Genomic DNA, 15,801 nt, shown 5'->3' with positions numbered 1-15,801 from the left:
TTGAAGACCGGGAGCGGAACTTCGAGCACCTTGTAAGGGTAGGCGAGATTCGCGGTCGTGCTGAGAAAGCCGCCCTTCCACTGGACCGCTGAAAGGTCGCTCGTGGCGTCCCTCTTGGACTGCACCGCTGATTTGAGGAAGGCGATGACTGATCCTGGATCGGTCACGTTCAGCTGTTCGTACGCGGCCGACAGGTGCTCGAAGGTCCATGTGTGCTCCATGAGCTCGGGATTGAGTACCTAACGGGAGAGAAACACTATTTATTCTGTGCTGTATACAAGGTTATCTATAAGGCTCCTCGGAGTTTTCTGCTAATTTCGCGTGAGCACAAATTTTTCATTTGCGGCATGCGCCGATGGCCAATCTGGTGCCGTGTATCTTTGAGGAAGTTCATATATCTTTATCTTCCGTTTTAATATATTTCTCGATTCCTAGCCGCTGCTATTCAAGCCCCGCTTTCATCAGTGATGCTTGCAGAAATCCCAAACCGGGTTTACTTGTACATTTGATTAGGAGAACGGTAGAAGCCAATACGTGCCCAGGGTAGAGAAATACTTAGAGAAGGAAGCAAGAAAAAAGTTGTTTTCGTTTGCTGCGCATAATATATAATAATATCTATACTCTCTAAAACAGATAATTGGCCGATGTAATACTGGAGTATTTTCAGAACCTTCTCTGGGAACGGGTCCTTAAAGCTTGTTTTTGGTACGTGTATAGGCGTTTTCCATCGCTCCTTTACCTGCCAAGACACTCCGCTGAGAAACTCGAGCAGGATTCTGGCAACGATGTTCGTCGAAGACGTGAAGAAGAGCGAGCTCGTCTTGAGGCAGACTTTGAGCTCGTCCTTCAGGAAGGAGACCATCTGGACCAGGTCGTCCGGCTTGACGATCCTCTCCTTCCAGTCGCCGTGCAGTCGACGCATGGCCACGACAGGCTCGAACCGGTTCACGAACCTCAGGCATGCCTGGTGGGACAAGCAGGGCAAGCACTCAAGTTGTCTAGCTGATTTCATTTTGTTCTTTCCGAGGGGCCTAGTAACGGATGCACCGGTCGTTCTAAATGTGTGCCAATAAGTATAAGCACTCCAAGGGACAGCCGAATATCCCTTATCTGAACTATGCAATCACCTCTCAGATAAAAATGGTACAAAAACTATTGTACACACACATCAATTGCACCAGCTGTGCAAAGCAAATAATTAGAGGAATGAACGCTTGCATATACAGGCTGTTAGCTACAGGACCAGTCAAAAGTTCCCAGGCCACAGGGTCTGCTTTAGAGCGCTATAGTCGGGAAGTTACGGCACCACCGAAGCCAAAAATCTCTACAGAGGATAGAAGAAGTACCATTCTCACCTCTGAGAACCTTGATACCTTGATATCTTTGTAGCTATCATAAGTGGCAGGATATGCTGCTGCAAAGCTTACCCTGTGGCCTGGGAACTTTTGACCCACCCTGTACTTGCTAGAGAGATGTTTGATTATCGCCGCAGCGTATACTTTTACACTTAGCCACAACTACTTGCAGATCGCAATATATACGTTTATTTACCCCGCAGGCAGAGAAGAACAAGCCTGTTTTTCGCAGTACGTGAATGAAGTGCATAAATCGGTGCAATGTATTAAACAGTTAAGATGGTCATTCGCGTTTATGTTGCTTTGCTTACGGCCTTGTCACACAGGCACTTCCAAATGAGTCGAGAGCCTTTCGTGTTCTCAATCTTGATCGAACTAGACGCAGTTGCACCTCTGCTGCAAGCCAAAATCGATAGCCTTCGGCAGATTCCATTATCTCCCGCCAAAGTGTTGTGGCGCCACCATCGTCGATAATAGTTTTGCAGGCATGCAAGCGATCAGCTCACAACTTTAACCTGAAAAGTTAAAAACGAAATGATTATTTTTTACTCGAATATTATTCACACTTGAAGTAAATTTACTTTTCCTATATGCAATCTACAATAGCAGCCATGCGTTTTTGTAGCAGGGGCTGCCGTTTCTTTTCGTATCACTACCATCAATCATACTCAATTCCTCACCGCGCACACAAAATACGCGGACAGAAATGGAAGCATGAAGAATTCAAGCATGTACAACCAACTAGCCCAGCAGCTCGTCTTGAATGATGGTCTGCTTGCTGAACGTGTTTTGCGGCCAAGTTTCGTAACTTTGAACCCATTTTACTGTTCTGATTTTATTGCCTGGAGCATCGCTCCATGCGCTCGGCATCCGAGAATGCACGCTGCAACCGCGCGAAGGACTTCGAAATCTCAAATTGAGGTCCGCGCTGTTCCTCTAACTCAGTAGGCTATTAATTCGATGTGCAGCATTCAGTTGTCCATTGAATCGATGGACTATCGGTCCGAAGGCCGCCTGTATGAGCCCGTGACAGGGGCACTATACTAGACTCATGAAGGGTGTCAGCGGCACGTGTAAACCTCAAACGTGAAGATGGGGCTCACAATTTCACCCGGGTTCCACACTGCAACCAAATATAGCTTGGGAGAAATAAGGACCGGACGCATACTTTCATTCGCCATGGGTATGCCCCGCCGCGGTGGCTCAGTGGTTACGGCGCTCAACTGCTGACCCGAAAGACGCGGGTTCGATCCCGGCCACGGTGGCTGAATTTCGATGAAGGCGATATTCTAGAGGCCCGTGTACTCTGCGATGTCATTGCAGGTTAAAGAACCCCAGGTAGTCGAAATTTCCGGAGCCCTTCACTACGGCGTCCCTCATAGCCTTAGTTGCTTCGGGACGTTAAACCCCAATAAACCAATAAACCAATTCGTCATGGGTATATAATAAGGCTTAGCCCGTATCCTTGCTCGTTATCCGTTGCGGCGATAAGGCTGAGTTGTCAATGCCCTGGAATGGCCCACCCACCACCGCCGTTCAACACATTCCGATCAACCTTCGAGCCGTTTCACATAACGAGATATCAAGTGGCGGCACTTGTAAAACGCGGTCACTGCATCTCCTGCGTGTTATTGAAAACAGGGCGCTTCAGTACTCACTACAGCTCTGACTTCTTATCGCTATCCAGAAGGCAACAATTCCTCCTTGTGAGCCTAGCATAACACAGGAATTGCTAAGATAACGCGCGCCCTAACCTTTGTCCCTACGGCCAAAGCGGCATACCTGGTAGTCGTGTAAACTGGTCGGGTAGTTTCGGTGCAGAGCGTAAGCCAGGCTAGCGGGCACGTTCTTGTCGTCGGCTCCGGTCGCGAATGGCGACAGGAGCAGGAGCAGCCGGAATCCCAAGTAGTTGGCCATCCTGGACTTGGAGCCCCTGGTACTCAACAGCCGCGTCTGGTTCAGCCTCTCGAAGAGCGCCGGGTCCGGTAGCAGCACCTCGGTCTCATTGAGCACGATGCTGCTGCCCCGAACACCCGGTGCCAGCTCGGCGAACACCTTGTCCCAGAAGAGCCACTCGCCCAGCTGGGGAAGCTCTTCCACGGATTTCCTTTAGGAGGGGGAAAAGGATCTCCATGTTTTTTGCCTGATTGCGAAAGAGATAACTATCATTGCACCCTCCTCGTGAAGTCAGGACAGAATGCTTTTGCACTGGTCCCGCTATTTGTGAAAGCGTCATGTCTGAGAATCTAACTATACGAGATTACCACGAGTGGCGATGGAAGTGCATGAGGTAATGATGGCGTGTACGTGTTGTTTGTCAGCAACACTGTACCACGTCATGATGGGCAGTGGACAATATTACCACAGCTATATATGAGAGTTCCAATTAGGTTTTTTTTAAACTTACCACCGGCGCCATCAGTGTAGGCGAAACCTCCATTTTTGAAGTACAGCTATAACACATCACTTATTTCCGCAAGGACTATGCATTGCAAGGGCAAGTCTTATATTCTGGTGACACACCTTCTACAACACAGCATTTCCGACAGCGGGCAATAACATTGTGAAAGACCGATCGGAAGTATTATTTTGCTTGTGTTGAAGGTATCGCATCCTCGCTAAAAGTTCTCATACATATTTCAGTAATATCTAAGGGTTTCCGATGCATATACGGAGGTTGTTTTATGCCTAGAACATAGCGCGCTTACATATTCTTACAGATTCGAAGGCCTAGCTTTAGGCATGGCAGTGTCATCATCTCAATCGTTATTTTGCCGCCGGGCTACAAATTAATACAGCCCCGCTGAAAACACGAACTCAGTACCGTGTCCGTTCCTGGTGTAGCACCTCTAAAAGAGCGAGGACCTCAAACATACCTATGCGCACGAGCAAGAGTATTAAGATACTGCGGCCTCCATTTATTTACTGCACGGCCGGTCAGCTAAGACCCTGTTACGGATGCAGAAGACCGTGCCCGAGTTCACATTTGACTCTAAATTTTGCCTGTTTCTTTGTCGCACATTTTGACAGTGGGAGCGATCATTTGCAAGGCAATAAAGCAGCTATTAGCATGCGTCCTAAATACTGTAGTTAGCAACAGCATTTACCCGCTACTTATACGACCGCAGGTGATCTCTAGAATATTTATCGTTAATATCCGCAAACCAGGTGGAAGCTAGGCTTCATTCTAGAGACGGCCGCATCATGTAGATAACTGTGTGAAGCTCTCTCTGGCGGACTCAGTATGTGCACTTTTTACGAGGGTTGAAAATGTGATACGTTTCTAACTGTGAAGACGAGTTTACGTCGCAATTTGCGGTAGTAAAACTTAATCGACCGGAGAGGCCTGTGGTACGGCTTCAAGTGAAAAAGTGAACAGCCTTGTCTGGAGAGCAACACCGCTGCACTTTGAAGCAAGTCAGCGCTATTTAAAATTAAATCCTTCGCTGGATTCTAGATAGTCGTCAACTGCATGTGTACGAACAAAATACAGTAATGTCGTCCTCTCTGGTCCCGACGCTGGTACACGCTTCATGCTTGCCCTGCCCGCCGCAAAGGTCGCACAGGGACTGAAGTTGTTGCAGCTCAAGCGGCTGAACGAGCTAGCGCGAGCGATGTTTGGATGACCAAGCATTTTGGAATGTGCACCTAGACTCATGACCGTATTGTCGGTTAGCTTGTCTTTGCCGTGCGTGTTCGGCAGAACAGACGGCGCATTTCGTGCTAATTAGCGAACTTTGTTTTATACACGAGTGAGCGCCCAATAGCACAATTGCTTGCCATCGCGACATGGGTAAATCCGAGACGATGGCTCATGCGTGGCTATCAGTGACGTCATTGAACGTGAAACGCAGCCAAGCCAAGCTCTCTGTACCTGTTTGTGCGTTTCCGAGATTGCAGAAACCTACATGGCGCTTCGAGAAAGCCACATTTATGCAAATGTATACAAAAAGAGGGTGCGGGTGACCGATCACCTAGTGGATTATGTGTCCGCCTCGACTGCGGTGTGTGAATAGCTCAAGTCCCACCGCCGTACAAGAAAGGGTATAAGCGTTCCCCAGCCGGGTGCCCGGCTATCCCACGGGTGTATGCTTGGAAGACTGTCCGAAAACCTCACTGCGCCCTATCAAGGCTTAAGCCAGTTTCGAACACTTCAGCCTACAATGGTGGTCCTTGTTATGACAGCGGTAACTTCTGTTTCTTCGTCAATTTGACCACATATGCGTACCAATTCAACCAGTTGTAACTCTGTGTTCTCCCTAGCAGTTACCTATATAGAAAAAAACACATGTGTAAAATAAATACATATACAGAATGCCTAGACGTAAGGCGCGGCATACCTGGTACAGTTCTTCAGTTTCAGCGCCTTCGTGGCGACCGGTGCAGACTGCGCAAACACTGTGGCCAGTTGTACGTCTGTCTCGATAGGGTCGTACAGGGACTTCTCTCCGATGGCCTCCACCAGGATGTCATAGGCCTGCGACACGTTCAGGGAGAAAGCCGGCGATTAAGGGCGGGTAACACAACTATACAAACCTAGCATCTAGACAATTGGGCTTGTTGGAGTTTCGGCTTAATCAAGCAGGGCTAACGCACACTGGGGTTAAGAAAATGAACAAGCTGAAGGCGACATCAAGGTAATTTTATTTCGAAACGCTTTACTTTGCAGAGTTCCTGTATAATATTCAGTAGACAAGAGGGACGGCTCAGGCGGAAAATAATCTGGCTAAAACAGCCTTCAGAGGTGCTATCGGTTTCCGCATCCTTTGTGCACAAGAGATACAAAAGCGCCGCCGCGGTGGCTCAATGGTTATGGTGCTCGGCTGCTGACCCAAAAGACGCGGGTTCGATCCTGGCCGCGGCGGCTGGAATTTCTTTGGAGGAGAAATTCTAGAGCCCCGTGTACTGTGCGATGTCAGTGCACGTTAAAGAACCCCAGGTGGTCGAAATTTCCGGAGCTCTTCACTACGGCGTCTCTCATATCCTGAGTCGCTTTGGGACGTTAAACCCCATAAACTAACTAACTAACTAACAGATATAAAAGCATTTCATTTTTCTGTTTGGCAAAAACTTTTTGCATTCTTTTCGTACTATCTGCGTACGTACCTTTCACAAGTGTTCCGATTTATATATTGGAGCTGCGTTTAAAAGTGAGAACCCCTTGTAACTTAACGCTCTGCATATGCTTTTCCTCAGTGACGGGTGCAATTGCGCGGCAAGCTTACGTGAAGTTTTGCAGCATTTTTACGGGAATGTCCTGAAGATGGTCGAAAACCGTGCGCAGTATTTTCTTCTAGTCGTAAGAATTGTCACACCGCGCAAAATGACAGATGAAGACGAAAGAATGAAGTCTACACGAGGCCGCTTGTCTGCCTTTTGCTTTTTCGCCTTCCTGGGCAGTTTACAACCGGTAGGTCTCGTCTCTACTGCTGCCGAATTTAAAGCTGTAGACGGTACCTGTCGGACGAAGCCGTACTCCCTCCCTTCTTCGATGCCCTCGTTGAGCACAGGATCTGGGCCGGACAGGGCGAAGGTGACCATCATGCCAGATGCCGACGCCGGGTCCGAAGTCAGGGTCAGCCCAAACACAGGGTCCAGGTCGTACGCGGTCACCATGCGCCCAAGCGTCGTCGAGAGGGACACAGCGTCGGCGTCCACGTCATGGTCGTACGGCCAGCCGGCCAGAGCAACGGACTGGAGGGCCTCTCGGGCCAGCCTCGGGAAGAAGTCCTCCGGAGACGCCACACACGCCTGCGGGTCATTAGTCCATAAAAGGCCAGTGGACAAAAAAAGTTATGTGAATGTAATATAACTTATATTGTTGCTTCTACCTCCTCTGTAGTATGGAAAGTGTTGTGTATTGTGCAGTTTATTACACATTTTATTATAGTGGACAGGGAGCTGCTTGGGGTGACCGCGATTTCGTGCCTTACGTAGCGATTGAAAAGTGCTGTGCTTTCCAGCTTCGGCACATGAACGTCATCAATGTGGGGCAGAGTTAGTAAATCACGTGGGCCGGTGAGTCCGCGCCCTCTCATCTGTACCCACGTAGTAAACGCCAGTGAGTTTAAGAAAGGGCGCACTCGCCAAAGCTGCGGCGCACCTGTCATTAGGACGAAGGTAATCATTTTTCACTGTAGATAAGTCTAACTCAAAGTGAACCGGAAATTTGTCTCAAGGAGTCTTCGAATCAACCAGAGAAATTAGTACATGTAAAGCGGCAGTTCAAATTAAGCGGGTATCAAATAACAAGTGTCCGAAAAAGTTGTTACCCTGACATTCACACAGCAGTTTCATTCATAAGGTGGGAGGCTGAGCAGGAAGCTCAACATTTACAATGGGCATGACAACACTGAATGTCTGTGTGGTAGTCCTGGCTCGGAGTACAGGCACAGAAGGGTTGCAGCACATTAATTTGACTAGAAATAACGTTTGGTGCAAAACAATTTCATGTCCTTCATATAAGGTACTTTAACACAGTATGTGACTAACCTCGAGTGCCTAACTGTACCAAAAAAGACTCCGTGCGAGAACAACCACGCCTTTGCTTCCTCATAAAATTGTTCATTACTTAACTTCCTCTTAACATTCTAAAACCAAACGCTTACACAGGAGTTACCAAAGCATAATAATGTACCTGCAGAAGGAGCCTAAGCTTGTCAAAGAGCTTATTTTTGGACTCTCGGCCAAGGACGTTAAAGACGTCCAGAGTGAAGACTTCCAGGAAGTCCAGGTCCACTGACACTACTGCGTGGCCGCGAGGCAGCGGTCGCTCGTGCGTCCAGCGGTTGCAGACATAGGCGTAGAAGTCGTCGCAGGGGTTAACGCTCAAGTCCAAAGATGACCTGCAAGTCCAACAGTGGCATGAGGGCTTGAAGGACTGTAACTCGCGAACTGGCAGTGCTTGTATCGCTACAGTCCTTCAGTAGTTATGGCGCTCGGCTGCTCACGTGAAAGACGCGGGCTCGACACCGACCGCGGCTGTCGAATTTCTATGGGGGCGAAATTCTAGAGGTCCGTGTACTGTGCGATGTAAGCGTACGCTAAAAAACCCCAGGTGGTCGAAATTTCTGCAGCCCTTCACTACAGCGTCCCTCATATCCTGGGTAACTTTGGGACGTTAAACTCCTATAAATCAATAAACCAACCTTTTTTAGGTTTCAGAGAAACATAGCGGACGCCGTTTAGTAGCCTACAAGTAGCTCCAAAGCATGGGGTGGTTAAAAGCAGACAAAAATTTGTTAAACTGTCACCAGAGGTTCATGGCTAATCGCATACTTGTTGTTCCAAGTAATGTATATGACGGCTGAATTACTACTTTTACCGCACTGATTCTATTTAAACCCCGAGAAAGCAACAAGATCGCGGAGTGCCTCGCTTGCCCTTGCAGACGCTATGTTAACTTGGAAGGCGCACACAGGAAGCACGAAAGTGCGTACTTAATGGCGGCCCCCTCCGCCAGACACGCCTCTGTCCAGCAGACGGAGTCGTCCCACTGCAACGTGTGCCGCCGTTGTGGTGACGGCGTCGAAGAATCGGTCCGCGGAAACTGCGTCGTTGCCCCGTCGACGAAAGGGAAGAGGCGCGGGAAGGGAGGGCTGCTGCTGGTGTTGACTCGCCTGGAACGTGCACGGGGGAGTCACATTGAGTAAGGAAAATGCCGTTGTATTAGAGCGCTTAACAGCCACTGACTAGATAATGATATTGGTCTACTCCAATAGATTACCCCGTTCGAACTACAAAAAGCCTGTGTCGCCTTAAAATGGCGTCGTTAGAAACTAGAACAGGTCAAAAAAAGCATAGACGGTCAGTGCGATTGCTGCGGCAGAGTACACGTTAGAATTTGCGTTCCCCGCAGACAAAGCAGCCGCTCCAAGTCAGCAGTCACATTGTGGCATATCCTACCCCCCTCCACTCTACCCCACCCGCCATCTTTCTTGTCCTTTTCTCCGTTGTCTTCGTTGTTTAGCGCTATGATGTGCAGTCCAATCCAACTCTCCCATGTTTCCATTTTCTGTCGCCTTCCACCCTCTGTTGGTATTCTCTCTTCCTTCTCTCACCTCTTAAAGAGGAGACGGGAATTTTTCTTTCCCCCCATCGTCACCTCCTATCCGAGGCTTTAGACGCTTGGACAGAAGGATAGACAACACAGGATATCCTTCCGCACGGCGGAAGGATAGACAGGAGCCCTAATGCTTACGCATTATAATAAAACATTACCGGGATTTTTACCCTCCGGGTATCCCGAAAGTTAGCGATAGCTGGCGTAGTACGAAATGTTGATGACAGTCTGAGTGTTTCGTAACTCTGGGTAAAGTTTTCGGTCGTGGGATTATTGGTGTAAGGCAGTAGCGGTATTTTCTTTGGGTGGTTTTAGCATCCTTCACGTCACGAATAACATTTTTTTGGGCCGTATAGCGAACGTAGTAAATATCGTTTCGTGTAGCAGTGCATGGATATCATTTTTATGCATACAGATTCCTCCACCGGTAATAACATTAATTTTTTAACCATTTCAACCGAATTGTACATTTCCGATCCAGAATTTCCTTCCACGATTTTTCGAATGTTTGCCTGACATTTCCTTGAATTTAGATTTTGCTGTTTTCCCATTTCGAACGAAATATTCAGCATCCACGAAATAAATTTCCTGCCAATATCTTGTGCTGGAAAACTAAAAAATTAGCATTATTAAGTGTGAATATACAATTAAAAGGAAAAATATTTGTCTTCGATGCAAACAAAAAATGGCGCTTGAGAAGGTGCAAAAAAAAACAGACCATACCCCAAAAATGTTTGCTCGTGATATTAACTTCATACGTCAACTGTCCTAAACAATCAGGACGTCATTCAATTTTGATTTGGCGTTCAGAATCTTCACTCTCGCATGCTCTTCTACCAGAGGAAAGGGGATATTTTCCACAAATGACTTCATTAACTTTCGGAACTGAAGGTGCCAACATGAAGGGTTAGAGCCACAGCAGAGGTAAAGAATACCTTGTGCCGTATCACCTGCCTGCCAGATTCGCGAGCTGCCTTGTAAATATGACCATCGCACACCAATGCAGCGCACCTCGCACGGGTAAGCCTTGTCGTGTCCTGCTTGCCATCCGTGGAGGGTTTCGCAGCCTCGCCGTACTTGACGAGGCTCCTGGACCCTGCCAGAAGCTCGTTCGGCTCGTCCGCCTTCACCGTGGGCTGTGCCCGGCGATCGCTGTCTTCTTGCGCCGAGGCCCCACCGCGCTGCGCCGAGAACAGCGACTGTGTCCCGGTCACTAAGAAGAGCGCCAGCACTGCGAAGCAAGCGACCGCCATGAGCGTGGCCGCCACGACGAAGTAGCCCTTCCAAGCGGAGGCGTCCTCCTTGTATCTTGGGGGAGCGATGTTTTGTTCGCCGCTCTGAAGCGTACGTTTCCGTAAGCACCTGCGAGAGCAGATTGGACGAAGAAAAGTGTCTTATTCTTTCTGTTCCGTTCATTGAGCCTGATGAGCTCTGGCGCTATGGTCAGTTCAGTGTTACACGAGATACCACACTGATGTGCGATGGGGTGATAATTTCTCAGGGTTGTGTTTGAGCCGCCGCCACCCCACCCCCCCCCCCCCCCAACAGCATGGGGTTTAACACACAGACCGGACTTTCTGTAAGAGAAAAAACTTAGAGACCTTCTGAATCACATTCTTAAAGAATATGGGTGTCTAATATGGGTGCCTAACGTTATGTACCCGCATGTTGTTCAGAGATCTGTACCGTACTGTACCGTACTCTATACGCAGTGGCCATCTCGTGGACACAGTAACAGTCTCAGTATCCCGTTAACGATATTCGAAAAAGCTCAGCTATCAGGCGATCGGCAAACGACCGCTGAAGTACCTCACTGATGGAGGCCGTCGACATCGGGATGCCGGAAGCGTATCCCGTACTCTTGGTGCCACCACTGCTGTAGCTGGTGGCATCACCGCCCGATGGGCGAGAGCCCGTGATCGTGGTCGTGTTCCCGCGAGAGGAGCTGGGGTCTTGCCGCGTTCCATCCGACCAGGACGAGAACGACCGCTGCCGATGACGGTCGCACGTTCTCCAGTAGTATGTCCGGGGCACAGGAACCGGAGAACGCGACCGCGGTGACGGCGGCGGCTGTGACCAACGAAGAAGACAGCCATATACATTTTACTAAAGAATAGACATTTTGTCCAGTTCTTAAATGGACCCTGAAGTGATTTTAGGGGCATATTCTAGTGCAACAGATCTGTAGCGGTGGTCATTGTGGGTATTCGAGTCAAATTTGAAAGCTCTGCGTGGAGCCTCTAATTTAGAAATAGTTTTTTAAAAAATCGCTGCCCGCCGTAGCTTGTACTCGATTACTGCGACACACCGCAACGCGCGTCCCCTACACCGATGACGTCAGTGTGCAGAGGGGGCGAGCTTGAAGGCTGGCTCTTCTGCCCATTGACGTGATTGGGGTAGGAGACGCGCGGTGAGGTGTGTCAGCCTAATTAGTTGTCAGCTACTGCTTGCAGCAATTAGTAAAAATTCTTTATAAAGATAGGATCCAGGCAGAGCTTTCAATCTTGGCTCGAATACCCACAAAGACCACCTATACAGATCTATTGTATTAGAATACGACCGCTAAAACCATTTCACGGTCTGTTTAAGGTGTCGCACTACATCTACCACCGCATACGACCAGGGCTAAAAACAGTACAGGACCTGTCTCCTTTCTGGTCATCGTCTTTCGCTCTAGTTGACCCCGTATGACATTTTACTGAGTTTTCAAACACTGCCGAGAACGCTCTGCAGAAGGTGTACTGATTTTGAACGCACTTGTATGTAGGGCAGCGGTATGGCCGCCAGAAGGGTCCCGTCGTCCTCGTCGAAGGAGTTGGCGTAGGCCGCGTACACCGCCCTGCCGGCTGGTGGTGTCGCCGCATCCTTACGGTGCACGACGGCTCCGTGATTGGGCATCATCTGGTTCGAGCAGCACACCGGCAGCGACTGGGAGCGCGAGAACAGCGGTCGCTGAGGGTGGAATCCCGGAAACATGGTCCTGCGTAGCCCAAGAGCAGCTTTGAGTCAACGGTTATGGATCGCTCGTTGAGGCACGTGCGCTTTCTTGCGCGTGGAGAAGATGGCTGGGGCAACTTCATCGTTCTTGTCTGGCGGGGGCTACAAAAGCTTTCGTCTAACAGACCTGTTTTACATAGTTTTTAGGAGAGAAATCATTATATATGATCAGTGATCAACATACAGCATTCAAAATTTCATCAAATTACCGCGACAAAATCTAAGACCCTGATGTGGCTTCCTGGTATGGTTTCCAGATCACTCCGGTAGTGAGGGAAACGAAAAAGGCACTAAGGCTTTCAATCTTGACAAAAAAAAAACGTTGTCGAATGCGTAAATCAGCTAGACCAGTAGAAATGAAATAAATATGGCCGTTACTGTGCCGCGCCTGGGTTTCGAACCCACGCCTGCGTGAACAGGTACGCTTCATTGGCCAGTGCACGAGAGCAGTTGCTATCGCCGCATTTTTGTTTGCTTTGTAGCTTTATTTCTGAAAACAAAGTACCAACTGAACGAATTGAAAAGCTTACCGGGTTTGCAGACAACTGGTCTCACTTTATACGGTTCAAGTTTGTCACTTCCTCCAGCGTGTTTACCGACTCAGATACATATGGCCGAGTTTTCAGAACGTCCATGATTTCAAGGCAGAATCAACAAAATATTAACGAATATTTATGACATGAATATCAGCTTGTCGAACAGCCATTCACCGTTTATACATGCTGTGTAAACCCAATGGAATCAGCATATCTTACGTATGGCACATCATCATCATTCTCGACTGCGAAAAATCGAATTCCAAGGGGATCTAAATATCCGTGCACAGGCAGATTTCGAGAAACTGGTTTAAGCCTGTACGCCTTCAGGCATGCCCAATCTTACTTTAGGCATGACGTCATTTCCTATTTGTTTTGCGTTGCTTCCTCAGCAGTGTTTGGGTACGTTTGATGGCGATGGTAGGCCACATGAGCGCTGGTGTGTTTCAGGTTGTTTTAGGAAAGACTTTAATTTAAAAAAAAAGAGGTTTTTTGAGGGAAAATATGGCTTTTGCGCCATAGTATTCCCAACGTTGGCGGACACCTGAAAATCGGTGAATCACCTTAATTAGTAAGCCGGTTAACTACTTTCGAATAATTCACTTTCTCACTATTAGAGTTAGGCGCTTGGTTACAAGTAGAGATTTGTAGCCGGTCGTTAGTAATAGCTATACCGTTTTTAGAATTTCGAAAATACGATTGCCCTCGGCGCTGTTGCTCGCCAAAGTTGGATATTTCGACTAGTTACTGAACTGTAGTGGTCGCTTGTCTGCATGCTATCCGAATGCGCATGTATTTTCGCACTATGTGGCAAGAATTTATTGGGCTACAGCGCGGAGGGTAATCGCATTTTCTAAATTCTAAAAGCTGATATGGCGGTTACTAGCCACTAGCTACAAATCTCTAATTGTAACCAGCGCCTAACACAAATAGTTAAAAAGTTCATTGTTGTAACTTACTTAACCAGCTTACTAGTTAAGATGATTTACTGATTTTCTGGTGTCCGCCAGCCCTGGCAATACTATGCCACAAAAACCACATTTTTACCTCAAAACCTTATTTTAAAATTTTACTTAAAGTCTTCCCTGGAACACCTGGTGTTCTAAAAACTGATAGGGCGGTTACAAGCGACCGGCTACAAATCTGTAATTGTAACAAGGCGCATAACACTAACAATTAAAAAGTTAATTATTGGATATTACTTCACCAGCTTGCCAGTTAAGCTAATTCACCAGTTTTTTGGTGCCCGCCAACCCTGGCAATGCTATGCCGCAAAAGCAAAGTTCTGACGTCAAAAATCTCATCTTTGAAAATTAGCTAGCCTTCCCTGAAACACCAAGTATGCATGGGCTTCAACGTAAGCGTCGCTACTATTGAGGTTTTACTTTGGACATGAACGAAGACCTCGGGTGAATGCTTAATTGCGGGCACGCGTAGTGCTTGAACGAAGAAGAAGAAGAAGACCGTGGCCGCGACAGCCTCGCTTCGCCGTCCGTCTCCAGGAAATCAAGCTGCACCTCGACGAACCTACCTGGTGCGGCCGCACTTGGTGCTGACAAGGCCGCGGGCATTCTCAAAGAGTGTCCTGAGGTGACGTTCGGCGAAGGTCGGCCCAAGGTCACAACTTTGGTCCTCGGCGCTGCACCGACGGTGGCCGCTTTCCTGTGCCACCTATTCAGCGTCGGCCAACGGGGCTCGCCGTGGACCTTTGGTGGCGACCACCACCGCTGAAGTTCGCCTACACCGGCGTGGCGATTAGGAAGGAGATGGCCATCCCACGCCGGAGGGACGGCACCTACAGCCACTGCGCCAGGCACACAACTCCGATGGAGGGGGTACACAGGTGCGGGCTTTGCTGACTTTTAAGCTAATTGAGCGTCAAATAGCGGACAAGTGCACCACCACAAAGTTGGACAGATGCCCTTTTCAGCTACGCTGCAGAACCTCCCGCGGCTCTTTAGTCCTGTGGATAGAGCACACTTTGTTACCAAGCGGTTGCTTGTAATAGAGTTTGATTTATCTTTGCGAAGTCTAAGCTCTGACGAAGTCCCATCTGGGCGGCAGTAAGTTCATTCCAACACAAAAAAGACATCACTGACTAATGGTTTGGATCAAAGGAAGACGTTCCGGCTTCTGTGCGGAAGCCTTGTTCACAAACATGGTTTCACTCGCAAATGAACAAGGCGTATATCGTCTACTGACAGTTTAACAGACGCAAGTTGCATACAGCAAAAAAGAAAGAAAGAAAGCAATAAGCCTAGATACATTTGCTAGGAATTGTCTACAGAAAATTTGTGGACTTCCATCTCATAAACGGAAGTCACCAGCCAGCCTAAAGAGACTTTTGCGAGGGCACTACACAGTGAGGTACTCAAACTCAGTTTCTATCTCAATCTAATGACCTAAGATCTAAGCCACTTTCAGTCCCTGCAACGACCATACCACGTACCACACTGTGAAATAACTTCAGTTTCCCCAAGCAGTTCATCGTTTCCAGAGAGGAAGAGGTAGAATCTACGCTCCTGAAGCCAAGTAACTAGGTTTCCTTTCCACCTTCGGCGCCTGCAGAAGTGTTTCCATTTCTACACACAGACTAGTCATTCCAGACTATCATGGCTTAGGCCTCGCTGATTCCTTTGAGCATTATCATAAGTCGGCGCTAGCTCGATTTCTTCGCAGATCTGCTTTTACAGAAAGCTCGTAAATAGCTAATCGTGTTAAATAACTGGTCGCATCTTGCCTTGTCTACCCAAGCTGATGAAGCGCAGCGATCCAAGCCATTCCGTGCTAGCTCTCCGCTTATGAAGGCGGTCGTGCTGATCCATTCGCATTGAAAGAGTTGTGCTCCAAT

The sequence above is a fragment of the Amblyomma mixtum genome, chromosome 8 (assembly GCF_055824585.1).
Source record: "Amblyomma mixtum isolate Tamu chromosome 8, ASM5582458v1, whole genome shotgun sequence".
NCBI lineage: Eukaryota > Metazoa > Arthropoda > Arachnida > Ixodida > Ixodidae > Amblyomma > Amblyomma mixtum.
This window is presented reverse-complemented; position numbering follows the sequence as displayed.